This window comes from Astyanax mexicanus, chromosome 4, assembly GCF_023375975.1.
Source record: "Astyanax mexicanus isolate ESR-SI-001 chromosome 4, AstMex3_surface, whole genome shotgun sequence".
Taxonomy (NCBI): domain Eukaryota; kingdom Metazoa; phylum Chordata; class Actinopteri; order Characiformes; family Acestrorhamphidae; genus Astyanax; species Astyanax mexicanus.
In genome coordinates, this window is record NC_064411.1 from 15,268,176 (window position 1) to 15,294,432 (window position 26,257).

Consider the following 26,257-nt stretch of genomic DNA (forward strand, 5'->3'; position numbering starts at 1 on the left):
TCAGTTTGCCCCATCTTCCCTCCTTCTCTTTTTTATGATTAATACTTTTTATTTTAAGAAAAATGCAGTACAACACATACGAAACACATCATCCCTAACAGTATGTACAGGCATGTGCAAATATAACAACAGCATATAACAGTTACCTCACAAACCTTCTTCTGCATTGGACCATATGTTCTTACAATCAGTAAATATACAAATATAAGCCTATATCTAACCATCAATAACCATATTCTTTTTTCACAATATAGAATAATAAAGAATAGAGCAAATATACATATTACACATGCATACCTACATACATACCCGTCCACATGTATTATTACCCCTAAACAATGTTTCTATTTGTTCAGTCCATGCATTCGTTATCATAACATAAACTGTCTGATTCATTCAGAAAGGCTAAGTACTTGCCCCATTCCTTCCAATACTCATTCAATCTGCCAAACTGTTTAAAAGACATTTTTTCAAAGGCAGACACCCTAGCCATCTCCTCTTCCCACTCACAGACTGGCAGGGTTCCTTCATGTTTCCATCTCCTCAGCAGTATCTGTCTACCCACCATGATGCTTGTTTGAATCAAATTTCTAGTGCTTTTCTCTACCCCTAATAAAACTGATTCATCACCCAAAACAAATAACCTGGGACTAAATAAAATTTGGATAGCTGACACTTCAGAAAGTATATCATGAATCCTGGTCCAAAAATCTTGAACTATATCACAAGACCACAGAACATGTAATAAGTGGCCTTCCTCAGAATTACATCTCCAACATGTTGCTCTGTCTTTTAACCCTAGCCCAAATAATCTGGAAGGAGTCCAATAGAAACGGTGTATAATTTTAAACTGAATAAGCCGTATCTTTGAATCTCTGGACATTGTTTTAATATTTCCACATATCTTATCCCCATCTGCCAGCATTTGATTCAAATCCTTTTCTCACATCTTCTTGAGAGCAGATTGGGGAGCTGTTGGGGAGCTGTTGGTTCAGATTTAAAAATCCTAAGTAATAGATGACGGAGTTGTAAATATCTAAATAATTGAGATCCCTCCTTCTCTTGTTGACATTTTGCAAGAGCAGAAGAGACATAATTGATTGGAGAGGGGACAGGTGATCAGGAGGAAGGGACAGAGATTTAAAAGATAGACTTTGATGATCTCTTCAATGGTGATACTGAGGATTAAATTTATTAGTACTACACTATACTAATACTTTATTTTTAGTACATTATTGGATTTTATAATCAATTAGTTCTGCAGCTAATTACAATTTTCATCCTAGTACCTGTCAGGATCTAAAAGTAGACTTTTCATAATGTGAATATAATGTACATACAGGTGACCTTAACATTTTCTGCTATTTTTTAGCTTTTTGTCCCAAAATTTAGGAAAAAATTGTCAAAACTTAAGAATAACCATTCTGTTGAATTCCCTGGCCCAGAATTGTATGGAAAAGTGTGTTCATTTCTCTATAGGTTTTAACTGAAGGAGCTATGCCATTTTCTTCATCCTTTTTTCAGGTTTCTGAATTAGGGTAGATGTAGTAAAGGGTTAAAAATAAGCTCCACAGGACATTTTTTGTCCTGTTACCTGTCATTATCTTACAATGGACACTTCAAAGACTAAGAAAAATCTCAAGATGTTTTTATCTAGTGCACAGGATTTTAGTATAATGTGAAAACATACAGGCAAACCTAACATTTTCTGCTAATTTTTGACATTTTTGTCCCAGAATTAATTTAAAATTAAAAATACTTAAAAATAACCATTCTGTTGAATTCCTTGGCCCAGAGTTGTATGGAAAAGTGTGCTCATTTGTCTGTATAGGTTGTTAACTCGAGGAGCTATGACATTTTCTTCATAATTTTTTTTTCCGGTTCGGAATTGGCATAGATGCATTAAAGGGTTAAAAATAAATGTCATGGGACATTATTTCATCCTGTTACCTGTCAGAATCCTAAAATAGACACTTCAAAGTTTAAGAAAAAACAGGTGGCGAAAAAAAAACGTTTCCATCTAGACTATTAAGGAGGAGACGTCCCGGATGTTTTAGTTATTTATTTTGGTGGAAAAGACCTGGGATCTCTGAAGAGCTTGGAGCTCCTCTGAAGGATAAAGGAGGACCTGCAGGATCTCCACCAGCAATTCCCCCAGATCAAGATCATTTTATCTTTAATAACACAACCGCGAATCTGGAGATCTGAAAATCCGGGCGAAATTAACAAAGCAAGAAACTTTGTAAATAATGTCATGGCCTCCTTTGTCCTGAGTGTTTGGGGGTGTATTGTACATCACCCCCACATAATCTTCGATGAGCATGGAATATTTCTAGTCTAATATGGAGTCTAACTCACCCCTATGGCAACTGACTTATTTTTTAAACAGAATACAGACTGCCTAAAAGCCAATGTCCCGTGATATGTACAAAATTTAAACAATTTTGTGCAATTTGTTATTTTTTTCAATTTGTACACCTTTCATAAAGTAGACTGACATACAGCGCAAAGCACAAAGTAAAGTGCAATAACCCTAAATACTGTAACACAAGATTCAATCAATTCATTAAAACATAAATGTAAGAATATGAAAGTTATAAAAAAAATAAGAATGGAAAACAAGTAACAGTAAGTCATACACAAAACGTAAAAAAGACAGAAGAGTCCAATATAAACAAATTACTATATTGCAACATGAAAGCAGGTCTTAAGACATGGGTTTTGACAAAAACACAAAAAGCTACACAACAAACAAAACGAATGGGAAAGACTACAAAAGCATAATAGGTCACAGTTAAAGTCTGTTATGTATCCAGAATTAAGTAGTTTGGTAGTATTTTTTAAATGTATTTATTTTTTATATATTATTTTTTTAATAGTGGAATGTAATTGCATTTGATCTGATTTGATCATTTGGATTAAGTGTGCACTTTTCTTGTTTCTTAAAGGGCAAACACCAGATGATTCTATCAGGTGCTACAAGTTGGTCCTGAAAAAAGTACAGTTTGGACAAATCAGTAAAGCAGAAGCAAACGCAAGACTTAGAGTCCACAGAAACACCACCGTATCACAGGCCCCAATTGCTGAACTTTCAGCTACAAATCCTGAAGTTTTCAAATCTCTGAAGGCAAGTTTTGCCTTCAAATTGACTTTATGAAAAAGTTTTTTTTTTCTGCAACTTTCCAAAAAAAGAAGAGGAATCCTTGCTGGACATTTATAAGAATTTACAAAGCTGGTACTTTGTTTTTCCTGTGACGGTTAACAGTTGTTCAGTTGTGTTCAGGTTATGTAACCAGCACAGGAGATGCCACTGTGTTGTAAACTCTTCAAAACAATGGTTCTTCAAGGGCTCTTTTAAAAAAAAGAATATATATATATATAGAATATAGGACACTTTAAAAAATATTAGTGATTAAATGTTTTTTTGCTTCATGAAAGCTTATTTTGCATATCTGCAATGTTAATGTTCAATATCTTTCTCAGCGGTATCTGAAAAATTAAATGACACTCTTATTGGGTCATGGGGGTGCTGGAGTCTATCACATTGTTGATAGGGCAGAGGGCAGGAAACATGCTGGACAGGCCCCCAACCCATAACAGGCTCACTGTTTTTTTTTTTATTATTATTTTTATTTAAAGCTTTGCTACGAGATGCCAGTTAATCCATGTTTACTGTTCACATTGAAAACAATAAAGAATGTTTGCTTAACCAATGGTTCCTCTGTCTGTTCATCATTACCATCACCAGTATTATAGAATGAATATTGTACCACTTTACTTTAAGGTCCACAAACATCATGAACTCATGAAGAATTAATACTTAAGTAATGCTGAATATTTTTGTTATATGAGGTGTTGACTGATCCTTTGGTTTTTACCTCAATTTCCCTGACTAATATAAAGAGCTGCATGAACATCATTAATAACATATGCCACCAAATGAAATTTGTACCTTAATTACTACATGAACTAATACATTTACACATTTACTTCATGCATATTCATGATGACTGATGTTGTTTTTTATGTGCGTGAATTAATGATTACTCACTTATAAAATACTGCATAAATTCATGCCATTTCATGTACCCTTATCATAAAGTGTTTACAACAAATTATTTAAGTTTTAGAATTGATTAGTTTATAACTGATATTTGCATATAAAGTTATAAATGCTTTTGCAAGTGTGAAGTACCCTTCTATACAGAAATCAGGATGGTCCATTGTGATGTCAGAGAGTGATTTTACAGGTAGGAGCTGTGAATGACCTCAATTTATGGAAAGCTTTCAGAATACATAAATAGTAAGACTTTAGACAAGGTGAGCAACAAACAAGATCTGCTGCAGTACGATCTCCTTTTCAAGAATCTGCAGGACATCAAGAAGGTAAATGCAAAATATTTTAACATTCAGATTAAAAAAAGTATCTACTGGAATCAATGTTACAATTGGTACTCTAACAACAGCACTGATATTTCCATAGTAATTAGTAAGTGCTATTTGTTGGGGTAGTTTGAAGTGACTAACAATGAAATACATTTTTCTGATAAACTGGTGCACATTTCTATCTCTTCCATCTCTGAGTGTCACTCTAACTGTAGTCATCTTACCTAAATTGAAATGTAAGTGCAAACAAGTTGGGGCATCACTTGAAGTTTACCATCAACAGTGAGGACCAAGTCCATCTGGTATAACTTTAGCATTTATTACATATTTATTACAAATATCACAATTGCTACTTTAACAATAGTGCTGACCTTTGAGTAAAATTAGGTAAGTACTATTTGTTGGGGTAGTTTTAAGTGACTCAAGCAACCAGAGCTGTTTGTATTATATATTTCTACACAGAACCAGATATAATCTGTCCAAAGTAATCTCCAACATCAGTGATTTCTTCCTTTAATATGTACAAAAAATTGGGTCAAAAATGGCTAATATTTTGTAGTAGAATGAGAATGCTTGCTGTACTCATTTTGGAAAAGTTCAAAAAGTTTTTACCATCCTATTAACAAATAAACTCTTAAACAAATCCTTTGTATTTTATAATAATTAGTTTTAAACTGATATTTGCATATGGAGTTTCAAATGCTTTTACAAGTGTGAAGTACCCTTCTATACAGAAATAAAACATTTGGATCAAAAATGGCTAATATATATATATATATATATTTTTTTTTCCCCCAAATTATTTTTATTGATGACTTCAAGGAAAAATCAGACCAGCATACAGTCAAAAATATTTGTACATAATCATCCATTTTCATATTTAACAAAGAATATACTTGTAACACACAACAAAATGGTAAAACTTAAACCTTAAAATAGAGGGTAAAAGAAGGACAGTCTAGAAGTAAATCCCAAAAAGAAAAGAAAGTTACATAAATAAATAATAATAATAAAAAAAATAATAATAAAAGAAAAGAAAAGAAAGAAAAAGAATTAACCCTCCTCCCCCTCAACCCCCTCAATTGTTAGCTCAGTAAGAGTCTTAAAAAAGGTAATAAAAGGTTGCCATGTCTTAAAAAACATTTTAGTAGAGCCCCTCAGGCTAAGCTTAATTTTTTCCATACAGAGAAAAAAGGAAACGTCCTTTAGCCATAACAAGAATGAAGGGGGGGCATCTGACTTCCAGCTTAAGAGAATCCTTCGTCTTTGGGCAAGTGGCATCAGTGCTTGAGAAGATTTTAGCTAGTCTGGCTTTAGTATAATAGGCCCTGTGAACTAGCTTTAATTGCATTAAGCCCAGTCTGGCACAGAACAAAAAAAGAGCTGATCTTGGACAGGGCTCTTGACCACCATTCATCACCCAACTCCCTCCCAAACTCTGTCTCCCATTTGCCCCTGATAGAATCTGTCTCCAAATGGAGAGACATAATGCAATTATATGTTTGTGAAATAAAACCTTTTGTGTCTGGTTTTAAACTGCACATCTGCTCCCAGGGTTCGTTCATCGGTTCATGAGGAAAAGAAGTAAAGAGTGTTTGGGCACAATGACGGACGTAGCGAAAGAAATTTGTTGGGGGAAGCTTAAATTTAGCACTCAATGTTTCAAAGCTAGAAAAGGTTTTATCCTCATACAAGTCACGAAAGTTTTGGAATTTTAATTTATAACCCGAAAAAGAGCTGAATTACTTTAATATCGATTCTGCAGCTGGGATCGTTTTTAGAGGATCACGAATATATAGAAGTAAGTCATCTGCATATAGGGAGACCTTGCTTTCTATACTGTCACGCCAACTGTCTAAAAAAACACTAAAATAACCAAACATCTTCATCCACATTCAAAACAACAATCAACTAGTCTCCATCCAGACCTGCAGGGGGCAGACAAGCTTTGAAACAACCACACCACTGCACTCTGATGGACTTCCTGTCAGGTCTGAGGGATTTCCTGTAAGGCGGCCATCTTTACCCTCAGATCAACACATGCTGCAGGGGAAAAAGGAGCAAATGTTTGTTTGGAGCAAAAGCTTGGAAAAAGACAAACTAAAGAAAACAAGAAAATCCTTCAGTTCACCGGTCAAACGCTACTGGTAGGAGATTTGACTTTTCTCAATTACTTACCTTTTGTTTGAATGCGACAAGGGATGAACTTTAATACTTTATGTGTGTGTCAAATGTGCACATGTGATATGTTTGGTCTGAGTTGGCAAGTGACTTGATTTTAATGTTGATGATTAAGTTAAATGTTTCACTTTTCTTAGTTTGTGAAGTAAATGTTTAGTTTGACAAGCTAAAACTTCTTTTGTGTAATTTGAGAAGTAATTTTGCTTATGCTTTTGTTTCAAAGTAACTTATATCTTCTCATCTGTTTAGTTATGCAAGTTGCATATATTTTGTTGACTTTTGATATTTAGACCTTAATGCTAAAGCATTTTTAGTTTGTTTGCTTTTCAAGTAGTACATGGCGGTTACATAACACCATGTCTTTTCTGCATTTTTGTGTTTAAGGTTATCAACCTAACTATCTGCCTGGCTGATACCCTTCATCAATAAAATCAAACCAATCAAAGACGCCTTCGAGTTGTTCCTTGCGTGACTGGGCTCTTTCAAGTTGGAGCATAACTGAGGGAAAATCAAAGCAAAACACCAGAAACTTGACATATACCTTGTCGCAGAATGCTTTTGATGTGTGAAGATGACCAGAGGGTGATAGACAAGGGCTCCAATGCTAAGGCAAACAACAAAGGAGATAAGGGGCAACCTTGGCGTGTCCCACGATATAAGGGAAAATACGGAGAGCTAACCGAATTAGTGCACACACTAGCCTGAGGAATGGTATAAAGCAATTTAATCCAAGAGATTAGTGCGTCACCAAACCCAAATTTAGTCAGAACAAAAAACATGTAATCCCACTCGATGCGATCAAAAGCTTTTTCAGCATCTAAGGAAATAATAACTTCGGAATCTTGAGGGGAACTGGGAGTAAAAATTATATTTAATAACTTTCGGATATTGAAAAATAAGTGTCATCCCTTAATAAAACCAGTTTGTTCCTCTGAAATAATTAAGGGTAAGGTGTCTTCCATGCGTTTGGCCAAGATCTTAGCTAGAATTTTATGCTCACAACTCAAAAGGCTTATTGGCCTGTATAAGCTACACAAAGTAGGGTCCTTATCTTTTTTCAGCAAAAGTGAGATAGTGGCTTGGGTTATTGTTGGAGGAAGCTTACCACACTGAAGGGATTCATTATACATATCTAGTAGAAGAGGGGCCAATATATCACAGAATTTCTTATAAAATTCAATAGTGAACCCATCTGGGCCAGGCGACTTGCCATTCTCCATAGATTTAAAGGCATCTATTATTTCTTCTAAAGAAATGGGGTTGTCAAGTTCAGTACTTATTTCTGGATCAATGGATGGAATCTCAAGATTATTTATGAATGAGTGCATTCGATCTGTACTGCCAGGGCCCTCTGAAGCATGCAATGAACAATAATATTTTTTAAAAACTTTATTAATGTCCTTCGAATTGGTGATCAAATGGCCAGTATCATCTGCGATCTGGGGGATCAACCTGGAAGCTGCCTGTCTTCTAAGTTGGTGAGCTAACAAGCGGCTATTTTTGTCCCCATATTCATAAATATGTCCCTTACAACGCAGGATAAGGGCTTCTGCCTCTTTAGTGGAAAGCAAATTATACTCAGACTGGAGATCAAGACGTTGTTTGTGTAGTGCTGCGGATGGATTTAGGGCCATTGTCTTATCTAGAGCTGCTATAGACTTAGACAGGTCTTTCAGCTGTTTTAGTCTGGTCTTTCTCTCAAATGCCGAATATGAAATAATTTTGCCCCTTAAAACAGCTTTAAGTGATTCCCACAAGATAGCATTGGATATTGAATCAGATTTGTTGGTAGCCAAGAAAAATTCTATACAGTTAAATATTTTAGTACAAAATTCTTCACTTGACAGGAGTAGAGCACCAAACCGCCATGGAACCCTCCCTTTCTCATATGAAGAAAACCTAATGACCATTTGCACTGGTCCATGGTCCGAGATTACAATAGGTAGATAATCAATACTTTCCATGGAGTCAAGAAGTTGCAGATCAGTAAAAAAGTAATCAATGCGAGAGAAAGAGTGGTGAGGGTGTGAAAAGAAAGAGAATGATTTGGCTGTAGGGTTTCTAATTCTCCATGGGTCAATACAACCATTGTCCTCCATAAACTGAGACACAGATTGGGCCATCTTCGAACAGGTAGTACATTTGGTCCCAGATCGATCTAGCATTGGATTCATAACACAGTTAAGGTCGCCACCAAAAATCAATTTGTGTGTACCTAGGTCAGGAAGATTTGAGAAAAGCCCAGTCATAAACTCAGCGTCATCCCAGTTTGGAGCGTAAACGTTCACCAATAAGACAGGAGTTTGAAAGAGAAGGCCTGAAATGATAATGAATCTGCCATTTTGGTCTGATAAAATGTTTGCGGGCTTATACAGAACCCTCTTATGAAATAAAATCTTGATCGTGAATTGTAATTAGAATGGTAAACTTGACTGATCCACCCCTTACGTAACTTGGTGTGTTCTACTTTAGACAGATGGGTCTCTTGTAAAAAAAATAATCTCTGCATTCAGTTGTTTAAGGTGAGAGAAAACCTTTACCTTTTTAAGAGGGGACTGCAGTCCCTTTACTTTCCATGAAAGAAACCTAACACCCTGTCCTAGATTCTGGTTCATCAGAATATAGTATTATTTTCCTTACTTTTATGGTCATATCAGTAGATAAGGGAGAGAAAAAAATAAAGTGGAAAGAGGAAGACATAGCAGAAGGAGGAGAGTAAAAAAGTGAGAAGGAGGAAAAGAAAAAAAAAAAAGGAAGGAAAAACCCCACAATGAGAAACCCCAACACGAACACCCAAACACCACCCCTTTCCCAAACAGCCATCCTGAATGACTTTCCGGTACGGGCAAAATCTCTCTATCTAAACCCCCAACTTACATGCACTGCTCCCCTCAGCGCTGTGCACAAACAAAAGTAAGCCTTCCAAAACCTATAAGCAAATCTTATAATAAAAGAAGTAGTATTTGTATACATGTAAGCATCCAAATACAGTAATAGTCACCAAATATCTTTACTGCCCTCCGCAATAAGGTGATAATACGTTTGTAAACAGAGCAGTGTACACATTTATAATCAAATTTAGTTTTACAGCATGAACAAGGATGAGGTACCAGCTGTTTGTACACGAACATCCAACAAGTCCTCCACAATGAGAAGGATGATATCTAATTAGAAACATTGCCGCGTATAGACATTTAAACTTATCCTAGAACCTGAACAGCCGGTAAACAGGTGTTCTTACCATTACTCAGCACTCAGCCAAACTATACGTAGATAGTCCTCAAACGTGTTCATTAAAGAAAGCCTGAGCTGCTCCTGGATCTTCAAAGGTTACTGTGCAACCTTCAAAGTCAACGAGCAATCATGCTGGGAAAACGAATCTGAAGCGGATTCCCTTGCTGTACAACGCCGCTTTTACGTCGCAAAATGCAGCGCGTCTGCGGGAGAGATCGGCACTATAGTCCGAAAAGATTCTAATTTTGTGTCCACGAAAAAAAAGCTCACCCCAACCATTTCTGAGAACGAGTTCCTTATCCTGGAAGTTGTGAAACAGAATGATGAACGCTCTGGGCTTGTTATGTGAACCTCCAGTAGCCGTTAGGCGACCTAGCCTGTGAGCTCTGTCCAAAACGGGTCGATACTGGAATTTCTCAGCTCCAAATACCTCAAAGAGGAACTCAGTCATGAAATTCACGGCATTGTCCCCCTCTAGCTTCTCCGGAATCCCTATCACTCGAAGGTTAGCTCTCCTCGAGCGGTTTTCCAAGTCGTCCAGCTTGTCTTGCAGTTCAGCATTGCGGGCTCGAAGAGATACGCAGTTGTTTTCTAGTGTGACAATTCTGTCACTGTGGTCAGACACAGCGTCCTCTAAAGATTTAATGCTACCTGCATGTGAGACCAAAGTCTGTTTGATGGAGTCTAGTGAATCCTTGATTGGTTGTAAAGCTTTGCTCAGGGTGTTTGCGTGGTCTGACACAAGGGATTGTTCCAACCTTTTCAACGCAGGCAAAAACCACGTTGGAGGAGAAGTATCAGTATCAGCAGCTTGTTCCTCCTCTGTAGCAGTGGCCAAACAGGAGCTCTCCAGGCTCTCCAAAGCAGAGGAACATTTCTCCATAGCCGACTTAGCATCCTCCGGCGTAGCAGCTTTAGCCGAGAACATGCGCTCAATGGCGGGAGGACGGGTTGCCGAGGTAGTCTTCGAATTTGTTTTTTCTCTCAAATTCCGCGACATTGTGTAGTCTGGTATACTACCGTAACTAATCTCCTGCTCAGTGCCGGGCAAAAAAAAAAGAAAAAGGATGCTTAATTATAGTAAAATGAACACAACCCGCGGGAGCAGTGCTGCCACACGTCTACTCTGGCGCTGCCATCACCCGGAAGTCTCATAATGTATGTTTTTAACCTTAGTGAGAGAACTAAGGTTTGCGCAGAGCTAGCTAACCTTACTGGAAAGAGAACTAAGGTTAGCGCAGAGCTAGCTTACCTTATTAGGGAGAGAACTAAAATTAGCGCAGAGCTAGCTAACCTTACGGGACGAGAACTAAGGTTAGCGTTGAGCTAGTTAACCTTACCAGGGAGAGTATTAAGGTTAGCGCAGAGCTAGTTAAGGTTAGCACAGAGCTAGCTAACCTTACTGGGAAGAGAACTAAGGTTAGTGCAGAGCTAGTTAACCTTACAGCGGAGAGAACTAAAGTTAGCGCAGAGCTAGCTATTGCTGTTCCGTTGTGTATTTATCTGAACTGCAGTAGTAGTAGTAGTAGTAATAATGTGTGTATGTGTAGATATGACTATCGACTGGTTTGTGAGAACATGATGGGGTTTGTAAGGACTGAATATGCCATTGTTCACAATGTGGGATAATGTATGTTTTAATCTTAATAAGAGAACTAAGGTTAGCGCAGAGCTAGCTAAGGTTTGCGCAGAGCTACCTAACCTTACCAGAAAGAGAACTAAGGTTAGCGCAGAGCTAGCTAACCTTACCGGGAAGAGAACTAAGGTTAGCGCAGGGCTAGCCAACCTTACAGGGGAGAGAACTAAAGTTAGCACAGAGCTAGCTAACCTTACCAGGGAGAGAACTAAGTTTAGCGCTAAGCTAGCTATTGCTGTTCAGTTGTGTATTTATTTGAACTGCAGTAGTAGCAGTAGTAGTAGTAGTGGTGTGTGTATATGTAGATATGACTATTGGCTGGTTTGTGAGAACATGATGGGGTTTGTAAAGGCTGAATGTTCCATTGTTCAGAATGTATTTGTAGAAAAAAAATAATGATTATTTGTTTACTTTTATTCATGGATTTTCTCCACACCACAGTCCTCACACTGCACAACATGCACTCTACAACATGCACCCCTCACACCACACTCTCAACAACACCCCCCTACAACACACACGCCACACTAAAAACCACATTATCCCACACTCCAACATAGACACCACATGCCGCACAACTAACTCTCCACACATGACACATTCCAATTCACTCACTCCACAATACACTCCACAACCCACACCCCTCACACCACAAACCCCACACTGCACAATACCCCCCCACACAAACTCACTGCTCACAACACAGACTCCACACACCCAATAACACACAAACCCCACAGACTCCACAAATTCCACACACTCCACAACACACACCAACCTACACAAAGCCCACACCACATGCCCCACACTACGCACTCCACACACCTGACACTCCCAACAACCCCACAAATTCTAAACTACACATTCCAGAACGAACACCACATTCCCCCACAACACACACCTTGCACCACATTCCCCCACCACGCACACAACACACACACCTCACACCACATTCCCCCACCACGCACACAACACACACACCTCACACCACATTCCCCCACCACACACACACACACACAACACACCACATTCCCCCACCACGCACACACACACCACATTCCCCCACCACGCACACACACACACACACACCTCACACCACATTCCCCCACCACGCACACACACACACCTCACACCACATTCCCCCACCACACACACCTCACACCACATTCCTCCACAACACACACCTCACACCACATTCCTCCACCACACACACCTCACATCACGTTCCCCCACCACACACACCTCATGCCATGTTTCCCCACCACACACGCCTCCCACCCCATCCCCCCACCACACACACAACACACTCCTCACACCACATTCCCCCACAACACACACCTCACACCACATTCCCCCACCACACACACACAACACAAACCTCACACCACATTCCTGTCACCACACACTCCAAACCACAAATTCCACACTTCTTACTGCACCACAAACCCGACACTGCAGAACACACACTCCTCACACATATTCCACAATACTCACTCCACAACACACCTCACTCCTATCCACAACACTCACACACACTTCAAACCCCACACAACCAACACCACACACACCCCACGCCACAAATTCCACAACACACCCTTCACACCACAATCCCCTCAACACACCCCTCACGCCACAAACCAAGATTCCTCCACACACTCCATAACACGCACACTCCATAACACTCTAACTAGGTGGATAGATGACACTATTCCCACATCACTACAAAAGGTGAAGGCTTCACCCTTGTAGTGTTGGGGGCTTTGCCAGTGATTGGGGATTTCAGCTGAGTGGGAGGGGTAATTTGCCTTCAAAAATGGGGAGAAAACTGGAATATAAATGTTAAAAATAATTTAATAAACTACTAATAAATAATAATTAAAAAGAATATAACCCCCCCCCCCCCTCCTGAATTTGCTAATCTTGCTCTAGTCTTGCTATTGCTGCCATATTGTAAAATTTCATTCTAATGCTCTTGTATGAATTTGTTGGATGATCTGTTTTTTATTCTGGAACAGTTTGTTTATTTGCAATAAAGGCACAAGACGGGTGAGTGGTGAGTGCTAAATGTATTCCTTTGTGTAAAACAATATACGTCTTAACTATTTAAAATAATTAAAAGCAGTGTTGCATTTGGTAAAAATAATGGCAGGCTAGCTGGGAGTTTCTTGTTTTGTTAGTCCTGTTATGCCTGGATTGTTCTTATAGCACAGTGACTGTTCATGTTTGTGTATTGTATTTGTGGTCGGTGCTGGTAAACCATGTGAGACCTCATAAATACTCTTCAGGTCATGACCCTTTAATTCTGCAAAATGTCAGGTATATGATATTTCTGTTATATGAAAGTAAAAACTCAGATTTTAATTGGGATGTATCTTTAGCAGGTTTAATTGTTAATGTTTAAGTTACTTGCACATTGCTAGCATATTTAGAAAATAGTGTCCCTATAACACAGGTACTGAATCAGGTGTGTGTGTGTCTGTGTGTGTCTGTGTGTGTGTGTGAGCGTGTCTGTCTGTGTGTGTGTCTGTGTGTGAGTGTATGTGTGAGTGTGTGTGTGTGAGTGTGTGTGAGTGTGTGAGTGAGTGTGTGTGAGTGAGTGTGTGTGTGTAGTTTAAATGTTATATATATATATATATATATATATATATATAAATATATATATATATATATTGTTGTGTTTCATTTTCTACAATAAATATTTTAAAGTTTAAGAAAAGTCTCTTTTTTTCTTGTAGTAATACAATAATAACACATTAACAACATTATAAAATGAGTTTAATTACATTCAAATATGTATTATGTTAATGAGAAGAACTGGTAAGTCAAGGAAATGCATTTTATTAGGGTGTAAAATGTTTTTTTAATTAGAGTTAGGAACAATGTTCACAAAAGGGTCTCTGTTTACCATAAGGTTGACTAATATGTATTTCTCGGTAGCATTAGGTTTATTTGGGTGACTAGACGGACAGGTTGACATGTTTTTTTATTTTAAAACCTTTAGTTTTCAAGTTAGGACCATTGTTTACAAAAGTGTCTAAGACAATTTAGTAAACAAATAGTTTTGCGCTGATCTCGACCTCCTGCTTCATATGGAGTGATGGTTAGGAAAATGTTGACCAAAGTGTCATACTAATGTGCTTCCATCTGGTGTACACACCAGAACGGCACCTTTTCGAAAAATAGAAATAACAGAAATAGCGATATACTTTCATTTTTATAAAATACTAGGGCCAAGCAGGGTCACCATAAAAGTGGTTTGGTGTCTCTAGCTCTTTTAGCCTTTTTTTTTTTTAAATCGTCAAAGTTTTGAATGGGATTTCCCATAGAATTTTATCAAATTTTTAACGTTGATAACTTTGTGTAGAATTGTCGTACGAGCGTAGGAGTACCACCATTCGACTCCATTTTTAGAGTAATTGTTTTTTTTCTATCTCGGATACCAAAGTGTCCTGGGGCCTAATTAGGGTTAGTTAGGGTTTGCGTTAGGGACCTCACCAATCTGTCAGATTTAACATGGACCAGAAGAGTCAATCCGTATATGACTTATTTACTGTGAACTTTCTCATTCAATAGAAAAGTCAGATGGTCTGGCCAAACTGTCTGGAAATCCAGTCCTAACCAAATAAAATGACCAGGCCAGATTCACCACCAGGGGTCAGTGCCCAGCACTCATGTCCAACTCGATTAGACGCTCCTAAAGCCACTTGGTGGTCCGACTCCACTTCCACTCTGGAACCGGTATGACCACTGTACATTTTAAGCACCCATATAGATTTTTCAAACCGGGACTGTTTTTGACCTAGGCCCCACAAGACCACCTTGAGGTTTTCGTGGCAAGAAAAGGGGAAACTCAATTATGCGGTGGAGGTCCCCAGGGCGAATGACATATCCTGATTTGGGGCCCCTAGGTCCCTGAGGGACACCCCCCTAAGGGCCACAAAACTCATATGCCAGCACAGTTCGACATGCCATAACTTATATCCAAGTTTGGTGGGCCTCGGCTAAAAGGCCCCTGAATTAAGGCCAAATAACGCTTTGGACATCCAATGACACATCGGTGATCCTAAACTCTAACTACCTAAATGACCAGGCCATATTCGCTGCCAGGGGTCAGTGTCTGGCACTCACGTCCGACTCCCGCATTCCTACAACTACTTATATATGTGGTGCGGCACATCCCCTTTACTCACGCTGTGCACTTTTCTACCTATCTGCCCACTTTATTACACACTTTGAAAACAACTTGTGTTTATTTTTCAACAAAACTTGAAAAAATCTTATCTCTGCAAATAGATGTCGTAGGATGCGCAAATCTGGACATGCGGTAGAGGGCACCCCACTCTAACCAACTGACCTAAAGTAGGTTACCCCAGGGTCAAGCCGGCCCTTTAAACTGGGATTATACGTGGGAAAATGTGGAAAACAGTGCTGCTTTTCACCCAGCAGATGTTTTCCTACCATCACGAAGCCTACACTTACGCATTTGGGGTCACTCCAGTCACCCTATGGCACGATTTTATATTGTTTAGGGACAAAGATCACCAAAGCATTATTTTGCTGTTTTCTGCTAAAATAGATCTTTAATGTTCACAAGAAATATATCTATGTATTTGGGGTGACGAGCACCACATGACACCAAAAGTTTCCACCAAAAATCTTCTGACCCACCAGACCAAGGTTGGTATCAGTCAGACCTACGGTTTTGCCAAACATAGTGAAATAATGCTTTGGTGATCCTTTCCCTAATTACATAAAGTATGTAGAATTGACTAGGGTGTCCCCCTGATGCCCCTGACCACTTTTCCAAGTGTTTTTTTTTTTGGCTTTTGACTTTGTATGCTGCTTTGGTAATCTGTAATGGTTCTTTGGTGATTCTTTACCTAAGCAATAGGAGTTCTGAAGGTGCTAGAATAGAAAACAGGGTCAATATTGATGACCCCTGACCACTTTTAGTCATTTTTTTCACATTTAGAAAGTCCACAATCATAGTCAAGACTGTACGTACTGTAGTGGATTAAACAGAGGATTTCTTCATTGCTTGGACACACACACACTACCCCCATCTTATGGTCTAAAAGGAATGTTCTAACTTTACAATCACCCCCAGAAGAACACTCTAGAAGCCTTGGAGTAATCTTTTTTCAAACAACCTTAAATTTCAAAATGACATTTACTGACTATTTCTTCACTCAGCCTCGCTCAAGAGCCCTAAATGCGAGTTTAGGGTAAAATTATGTTGACATTCCTCCAAGTCGTAAACCTCAAGGAGTTAATGTTAAACATTTGGGACACCAAATGAACACCATCACTAGGACGGGACTGCGGACTTAAGAGAGTGTCAAAACTTAATTAATGACTTGGAAATTGTTAATTCACCAAATGTTATACCAATTTAGGGGTTTGTGCCTAGTTATTTCTGCAATCACTTAGAAATAAGATTAATGAAATTAAGAGAAATGTTCTAAGCTTGGAAATTCCATTGACCGTTTGTAAGTGAGACTCTCTGCTCTCTGTTCACCAACCTCCCCCACCGTCGTAAATTCAGACAGGCAAGGACCAAGCCTTATCTGAGCACTCAGCAGAGGAGAGGAATTTCTCACTCAGAAGATTTTGCTTAAAATACATCTATATTGACTATATAAAAAATGTGTTTTATAGAATGTTTACTAAATAATGGTATATGTGTCTGGTATATGGTATATGTGTTTGGATGTGTCCTGATTAAATTCTCCTACACATTCAAGTCTGAATCAACAAGGTTTAACTAGCATTTGATAATCTAGCTTTATTTGGTTATCAGTGGTTTAACCATGTATTATCTTTTAAGTGATTTAATTGGGTTTAAATAATAACATGACTCTTGATCTCTTTCCATCTTTCCATCCATTGATGTATTTCTAAGATTATCTTGAATATTACAAAACTGTTTGTGGGCAAAATATATATATATATATATTACATTTATTGTGATTCAATTGTAAGATTGTTGTTTCCTGAATTTATCCTCACAAACTGGTATGCTGAAGAATGTATTTTGATCCACTGTTTAGTTGAGTTTTCTTTTGGTTTGGTCTATTAGAAAAATAGACCACTAGCTGAAGCATGTTGACCATGTGAGGGGGGGGTTTTATGGCCCTTTGTGCATAAGATCTTCCCTGCCAAAGTTTGAAATTGCTCCTAGACCAATCAAAACACAGACATTTGGGCCACAGGGCCAATCATAGCTCGAGGGCCAAACAGGCCACAGAGTCTAATAGTTAAACTGGGCAGACACAGTGCAGTTTGCAGTTCAGAGTTTTTGGAGTTCAGGTCAGAGTAGTTGGAGGAGAAGCAGTTAGAGAAGGAGTGGGAGAAGGAGTTGGAGAAGATGAGTTGAGGAAAACAGTTAGAGGAGAGAGGTTAGGGAGCCCAGAGATGGAGAAAGGATAGACTGTTAGTGTAGTCATCTTAAGTTAGTTTTCTTAGACTAGTGCATTTAATCTTCAAGTATATTAATATTAGCTATCCTAGTTTAAATAACTAGGCTATTTTATGATCTACGGAGTTCTCCTGCTTGCCAAGATAGTTAATATAGTTCAGTAAACCAACTAGACCAACCGACGGATCACCGAGAGGGTACGCCAGCCGAGCCAGCTCCAGGGAAGGCCTTCCCTGTGCAGAGACTAGAAGCGGGTGTCGTCCAGGTGCGCCGCTGGCCCACAGAGCACCATCTTTACCCTGCGGATGGGTCCACACCGGACCTTCTAGGGGTGCAGGATGTCAGCCGAACAAGAGGTTTAAACAGCGGACCGAACCGATGGGGACCCCCCTTTGTAGACGTCTCAGAGTAAGGCAGTTTGGGTATTTCTCTCAGTAATTGGTGTTTTGGTTGGTCAAGTCTAGTTTGGTTATTGTTCTTAACTCTCTTCTTAGTATAGATTTATTTTTAGTTATTTGGCAAAAGGGATGATCTTTGTAGGCCGTAAAATATCTTACTTATCTACTTATTTTAGTGTTCTCATTTGATTAGTTTGACCTCATTACATTTAGACCCTTATTTAGAAATATTCACTTAATAGTTCTATTAATCTTTATTCCTTTCATACCAGTATTATAACGTGTTTGTTCTTTTATTTCTCATTTATTATTCTACACTATGATTTGATATCTAATGGCTACATTATGACTTTTTAATGAATTATTTACTCATATCTGTGCGATTTAATAAAATACTTTTATTTTACAAAACCTGTCATTTCAGTGTGTTTTTCTGGATAACTTGGTTATGAGAATTTCTGTCACCTGTAGAAACCACACCCTGAGATGTCTTGTGTTATTAATTAATTTGATTAATTAATTTATTAATTAATCTAATTAAATTAATTTAATAACTGGCGCCCAATTAAAAATATTTCAACATCTCAATTAGCACCAGGTATTAAACCACTGAGCCCGCTACATGAGCGTTCAGGAGTTTCTTGCTGCTTTATATGCATTTCTCAACAGAAAAATTCCAAAAGAACAATCCACTGAACAACAAACAAGTAAACTCTTCAAGTTTTTCAGCAAGTCAACAAAGACTGACTTCCTCAGCATTGCCATAGACAGAGCCTTACAGAGTGAGAGTCTGGGTCTCTCACTGGAGTCTAATCAGACTTTATTACGAGTCATACTGACCCCAAAAAAAGAGGATACCTCACAGCAATGAGGAAACAAGGAGGTGGACCTGGATGAGTTTAACCTGAAATATGATCAGGAAAGTGTCTTCTGAGGCCAGTAGTTAAAATATCCAGATGAGCGGTGTAAGTATTTTCATTCAGGCCTTCACACAGTTTTTAATCAACTGCTGTGTGTAGAATCAGTTTCCATTCAATCACTGGTGGATTCACATTATTTACATTATTAAATACACACATGAATTATTCTGTGTGTGTAATAATAATTAAACCCTCATTTTAATGTAAATAGTACATTAAGTTTCTGTATTAGACTAATCATATACAGTTTTAAGAAAGAAGTTTGGAAGTTATGAAGAAGTTATATAACATTTTAAACATTTTCAAAATAAATTCCCACTCCTTGTAGATCCACTCTAAATTAGCGCTGGGTGATTTGAATGAAAAATCATGTCTCAGTATGCCTGAGAGCAATGATGATTAGCAGTATATCATCATGAAAATTTCATATAGAACATACATTTCAAGTGTATGTATTTATTTCTAAAATATATGTGAGCAAATGTGTATTTTTTCCAGAGCTTAACTGGGAAAATAGAATAAATTCACAGTCTCCAAAAAGCCATGTTCTTTCTGTTTTGTTAAACATTTACTTCTATTTTAACTCATTATAATCTGTCCCAGAGCTTTTGGTGAGCTGCATGCCTACACTGATCACAGTAAAGTGGAGCTTTCTGCATGTTAACTATTTCAGTATAAAGAAACATCAGTTCTTTTAACAGACAATAAATGTCACATTTTAATTCTGTTTTCTATTTTTGTCAATCCATTCAAATATTCTTCTTTGGGTTTATTGTAAAATCATTAGTTTATTCTTGATTTTTAGACTAGCTTCATGTGACCTTGGAGTAAAGACATGTGAAAATCTGGAATTGTTTTTAAACCTGGAAAACTCCTCCCTGAAAGAGCTGGACCTCAGTAACAACGACCTGCAGGACTGAAGAGTTCACAATGTAAACTGCATTTCCATTTTATCCATGTCTGTCTGATCCTAATAAAATCACAATTGACTTATTGGCACCCCTGAATTTAGTATATGTACTCTCAAAAGCCATTGTGAATGTAATGAGTAGGGATTTAAGAAGTAGTATAATACAGAAAGATGAAAATTGTGAAATAATAAAGGGTGTCAACATTATTATTTTTTTTACACAAATTACACCACCAAGTTTGACCCCAACTTCCACCCCATCCATTAATTTCTGGCTGAGTGACTAGAACACTCCAACACAGACAAGACAATAACAGAGAAGACTGGTGTACGGTGTCCAGTTGTAACGCTCCGGAGCCAGTCTCAGTTCAGACTATAGAGAGCGGACCTGCTCTCCAGGATTGAAGAGTTCACACTGTAAACTACAGATTCTCAGGTCAGTGTTTCTGTGATTTTTAATTAGAAATGTTTAGGGCTGTCAAAGTTAAATTGTTAACACACGCTGTTAATTTGGAATCAGAAGCAGGTTAATATTTTTTTTACATACCTCCTCAAATCTAAACTTACACCTGCACTTTGTCGTGGAAATCGACGAATGACAGTCAAAGACCCGGGATGCCAAAAAGAGAAGTTCTTTATTTTAAAGTTGCAAAAGGAAAAATACAGCAAGCAAGGCAGTGAAGATGAAAAAGTCAGGAAAAAATCAGAGCCCCCTTTTCTGTGTCGACCGGGCATTTTTATACAATCCCCGTGCATACATGAGGTAATCTTCCCGTGACTTGTTTTTGGAACCAATCACTACCATATATGGACTGGACGTCTTGTTCTCTTAAAAAGAGGAACCGAAAACGCACGTATAAGCAAAAGTCAGAATATTCATAAATCAGAAAACTCCATTTGCTATGACCCGCTTGTCTCCAGGCAGACCTTGGCTTTCTTTTCTTAAGTCTGGAATATAAGTTCACATAACACTCAATGATAAAATACAAGAATGTAGTAATCAACTCTGTTACATGGAGTAATAATACTGATTGAATGAATAATCAGTGTAATTGATTATGAATACATGAATAAGAATAATCAATGTAATTAATTATGAATACATGAAGTAAATGTGATTATGAATACATGAATAAGAATAATCAATGTAATTAATTATGAATACATGAAGTAAATGTTGATTTTCCCTCACAACTTTTTCTAATACATGGGAGAACTTTAATTTTTTGAAGAATCAGATGGGTTATTCAAGACCCAACTGGAAAAAACAGGAACAATGGTCCTTTACCTGCAATCTCCAGCAGGGGCTGCCCTACTGCGCCTGTAGAGAAGAAAAGCACAAAACGTGTTAGACAAAAAACAAAAAAAAAATGTAAGAAAAAGTGAACACACTAAAATGAACCACATGAAAAAAAGCACAGACTACAATAATTTTAGCACATTTTAGTGCCATTTTGGCACGGCAATCTAAGGCTAGGCTGGTCATCCCAGTGGGGTCCATCTCCTTTCCCCATCACACTGCCGGCAGGGTCGCCTAGGAGAAAAAGAGAGGGGACACGAGCCCTACTTATGTTTTTTTCAGTAGATTTACTAGCATTAGGTAAGATATGGAATTCCACAAGGCTCTATATTAGGACCGTTATTATTTACATTATATATGCTCCCACTGGGCAAAGTTATTAGAAAACACAATGTGAATTTTCATTGTTATGCGGATGACATGCAGCTCTTCATATCAGCCAAACCTGATGACAGAGTGAGATTAAAGAAAATCGAGGATTGTGTAGAAGATGTAAAATCATGGATGTCGCACAACTTCCTCCTATTAAATAGTGATAAAACAGAAGTTCTCCTATTAGGCCCCAAAGCTGCTAGAAATAAATTATCAGACTTAATGCTAAATCTGGCTGACTTCTCAGCCACCCCTAGTTCAGCAGCTAAAAACCTTGGAGTTATCATAGATTCAGATCTAGCATTCGATAAACACATATCTAATGTTACTAGAACAGCTTTTCTACACCTCCGTAATATTGCCAAGCTAAGAAATGCCCTATCACTGCATGACGCAGAAAAATTAGTACATGCCTTTATTACCTCAAGGCTAGATTATTGTAATGCGCTACTGTCTGGATGTTCCGGCAGTAAGTTAAATAAACTTCAGCTAGTTCAAAATGCTGCAGCCATGGTCCTTACTAAAATGAGAAAATTTGACCATATTAGTCCAGAACTATCAGCACTGCATTGGCTTCCAGTCAAATTCCGCATAGACTATAAAATTCTCCTGTTAACGTATAAAGCACTACACGGGCTCGCTCCTGAGTATTTACAAGACCTCATCTCCTGTTATGAACCACCGCGATTACTTAGATCTCAGGGTGCTAGTTTATTAGTAGTTCCTAAAATTCAGAGGAGCTCTGCAGGAGGAAGAGCTTTCTCTTATAGAGCGCCTCAACTCTGGAATAATCTCCCCGAATATGTTCGGGACTCAGACACAGTCTCAATCTTTAAGTCTAGACTGAAAACTTACTTGTTTAGTTTAGCTTTTGGTAATTAATATTTTTCCCTTTAGATAAGGCTGCAGATTCAGGGGTTCATGGACAGAGGAAATTGTGGTAAACTGAGATGCTGGTGCTGTTGTTCTCCCACTGCACACGGTCACTCAGGTTTGTGGACGGTGGAGTGGGTGGATGCTGGTGTTTCAGGGTGCCTCCATGTCTATGTTACCTTCTGGCTCTCTGCCTTTAGTTAGGCTGTTTTATTCAGTTCTGCCGGAGTCATTAGCCACACTCTGATAATGTTTTAATATTCTCAGTTTTGCATAAATCCAGTCAAAACTAATTCCATCTCTCTGCTTTCCTCCGAGTTACTGACTGCCCACCTGTCTGACCCGATACCGATGTTGGACCCTCAGGCTCTCGCGTCTCCTGTCCGGCCAGACTGATGGAAGTTTCTGAAGTCAGCTCTTCTCCACCAACACCACAGATCAGCTGCTCATCGACCATCTTACTCTCCACTACAGATTACATCCAAGCCATTAGTGGCGCTATTACACTCCTGAGTACATAAAACCTATATGGATGTATAAAAGCCGTTTGACCAGTGGTAGGATGGTCCCCCCTCAAATGTGAGTCTTGGTCCTCCCAAGGTTTCTTCCTCCTCCTGCAGCTCTGAGGGAGTTTTTCCTTGCCTCCGTACTCACTGGGGGTTCTGTATTCTGTATTTTCTATGTTTAATGTTTTGCCTGATTCTTTGTCCTGTAATCATGTTTCTGTAAAGCTGCTTTGTGCCAACACCTGTTGTAAAAAGCGCTATACAAATAAATTTGATTTGATTTGATTACTGCTACTGATGCTGGAGTTACACACAGAGCCCATTTAAAAGGGAATAAAACAACAGTTTAAAAGCTTTAATAATTATCTCTGCGGTGCTGAAACAGTTAATGTTATTCTGTGTTGAGAAATGAATAGAATTTTCAGTATAAAAAGTATCAAACATTTATAAATATAATGAACATGCGATACTTATGGAGCAGTTGATTTTACTTTATAAATGTTTGGTACTTTTTATACTGAAAATTGTATATACTTTTTATACATTTCAGATTAGTCCTGATAAACTGAGCCAATCACAATGCTCGCTTTAAAGCTCAGCCTAATACTGCCCAGCCAATCACAGCTGTTGCCTGCAGTTATTCTTTCACTTATGTCAATTGTGGATGTTGAAACTTAAACTCCTGCTCATTACAAAGAAAATACATTTTTAAAACGTTACAAAATATTTGCCAATAAGATAAAACTACACGCCTAGTGCAGTATTTATTTGTTTTATAGTTGTGATGATATATGTTTTACTGTCATGTAAGGTTTAGGATTTTATGAAGTTGCATTATTTCTACACAGTTTATTACAAAAATCAATAAAAAAAGAAATTAAATAATTACTTAATTTAAAAAAAATGTGTGATATGGGCGTGGCCAGTGATCTCACTCCAATATTCCTAAAATACTTCCTGGATAGGATACTCTTGTGGATCCTCCTCTGAAAGATGTGGCCGAGAAGTGCAAAACAAATTAACGTCAGAAAACAAAATAAAGAAAAAAAAATTAATTCAAGAAAACAATATTACCAATGAAAAAAATATGTTACATGGACAAAAACAAAATACATTTCAGAAAACAAGTTTGCAAGAAATAAAACAAATTTACAAGATGTGAAGAAGGGGAGTGATTAATACACAGGAAGTGCTTGTTGCAGAACCTTGTCAGTCAAGCTGCTTAGCAGTGAAAGAGAGAGTGGAGTTGGGGATGCTGAACTATGTTTTGTTCGTTGTGTGGCATTTTAGTCAGCTGGCAGGCTTTTGTGTGGTCAGTAAAAAAGCAACTGCTTTGTTTGTTCACTTAGCTAGGCTAGCTACCAGTAATAATAGTTATTAAAACAGCAAATGCTGTGTTTGTACATATAGCTAGCTAGCTACCAATAATAAAAGTCAGTAAAACAGGACATGGTGTATTTGAACATTTAGCATGCTAGCTAAGAATAAAAATGGTCAGTAAAACAGCAAATGCTGTGTTTGTACATTTAGCTAGGCTAGCTAAGAATAAAAATGGTCAGTGAAACAGCAAATGCTGTAGTTTGGACATTTAGCTAGGCTAGCTATCAATAATAATGATCAGTAAAACAGCAAATTATGTTGTTTGCACATTCAGCTAGCAAGCTAAGAATAACTAGAAAATTGCATTTCCTGAAGAAAACGCAGGATGCTTGCGCAGGTAAAATGGCTTCCAACATCCGCTATAATCGTTTCTATGATGTTGCTATCCACTTACTATGGTGTCTGTGGTGGTGGCTGAGGTGTTGCTATGGTATCCATGGTGGTTGCTATGGTGTTGCTAAGCAGTTGCTATGGTATCCGTGGTGGTTGCTATGATGTTGTTAACCAGTTGCTAGGTGGTTGCTATGGTGTTGCTAAGCAATTGCTTGGTGGTTGCTAAGAAGTTGCTATGTTTGCGGTTTACTTTACCCAAGTCAATTTTTACACTTAAATTCTTCATTGGTTGCCAGTTAGTACTTACAAAATAATAACATTAGACATTCTGAAGATCCATCAGGTCACAGAGAAGTTTCCAACCACACCGAGATTACAGATATGGCAATATAAAAGTTTTTTTTTTTATTGAAACAAACATATAAAATATATATATGGAGGTGAAGCAATACAAAGATAAGTTGTAATGATCATACAACTTAATGAACTAGATATTCTTAGAAACTTTGGAGATTAAGAAAAAAACATTAAGCAACAGATGATATCCAATAAGGAAAGGAGTATATAGCTTGAGTAATACAACACAACCAAATATCCCTATGTATTCCACTATGCCAACTGATTTTATATCAGACCAATTGAACCATAGACCATTGAGAACACCAGCAAACGGAATGAAGGAGAACCTTACTGAGCTACACAAACCTGGAGGGGGTTGATTTCAGTATGAGAACTACAGCTTGAGCGTTTTATTTAACCTCTGGAAAAGATTTTGTTGGCCTCTCTTCAGGGTCTGGATGCTCCTCCGGTCCACACGGCAGTACCCGGAACAGTGTCGTCTCTTTGTGGATCTGGGTCTCACTTTTGGGAGCACTCTCTGGAGTTCCTCAGGTGGTGTTTTCCACTTTTCCTTTCATATGGATGAGCCTAGCGGTTAATAGCATTAAGGTAAGCTATGCTAAGCTTGATGAACTGAGGGCGGCTTCCAGAGTAAAAACAAAGATACTAGAAATTACTGGAATAAATCAAATCTGCATAAACTAAAAAAGAGGTTAAATGCTTTTAAAACCTTCTAATTAAAAGTCCTAAATGTTTAGTTGCAAGCTAAGATTTCTACTTTACACTTAACAACTATGACATCTACATTTTAAAGACTAATTTAAGCTAATCTAATATCTAAAACAAACATTGGCAGTGCCCTCGCTCAAACTCCAAACTCGAGAGAACTCTCCTACCGCAACTAGCCTAAAAACTGAGCTCTGTTTAACCTGCAAAGTCTAAATGACTCTTTGTTAGTTTCAAAGACTATGATAGGCTTCACTTTTTTTGGGCCTTTCGCTGAGGCTCCAATCTTCTTACTGGTGGAGGAGAAACCTACCTGAATGCACTTCTATTGGTTCTATTGCTTGT

At 38.1% G+C, this 26,257-nt stretch overlaps 1 protein-coding gene across 2 annotated transcripts in view; it reads left to right on the plus strand.

The window, feature by feature from the left end:
- LOC125801100 (NACHT, LRR and PYD domains-containing protein 12-like) overlaps positions 1-26,257 on the plus strand; it is a 318,379-nt gene that overhangs the window by 212,069 nt on the left and 80,053 nt on the right. The window lies entirely within an intron of this gene.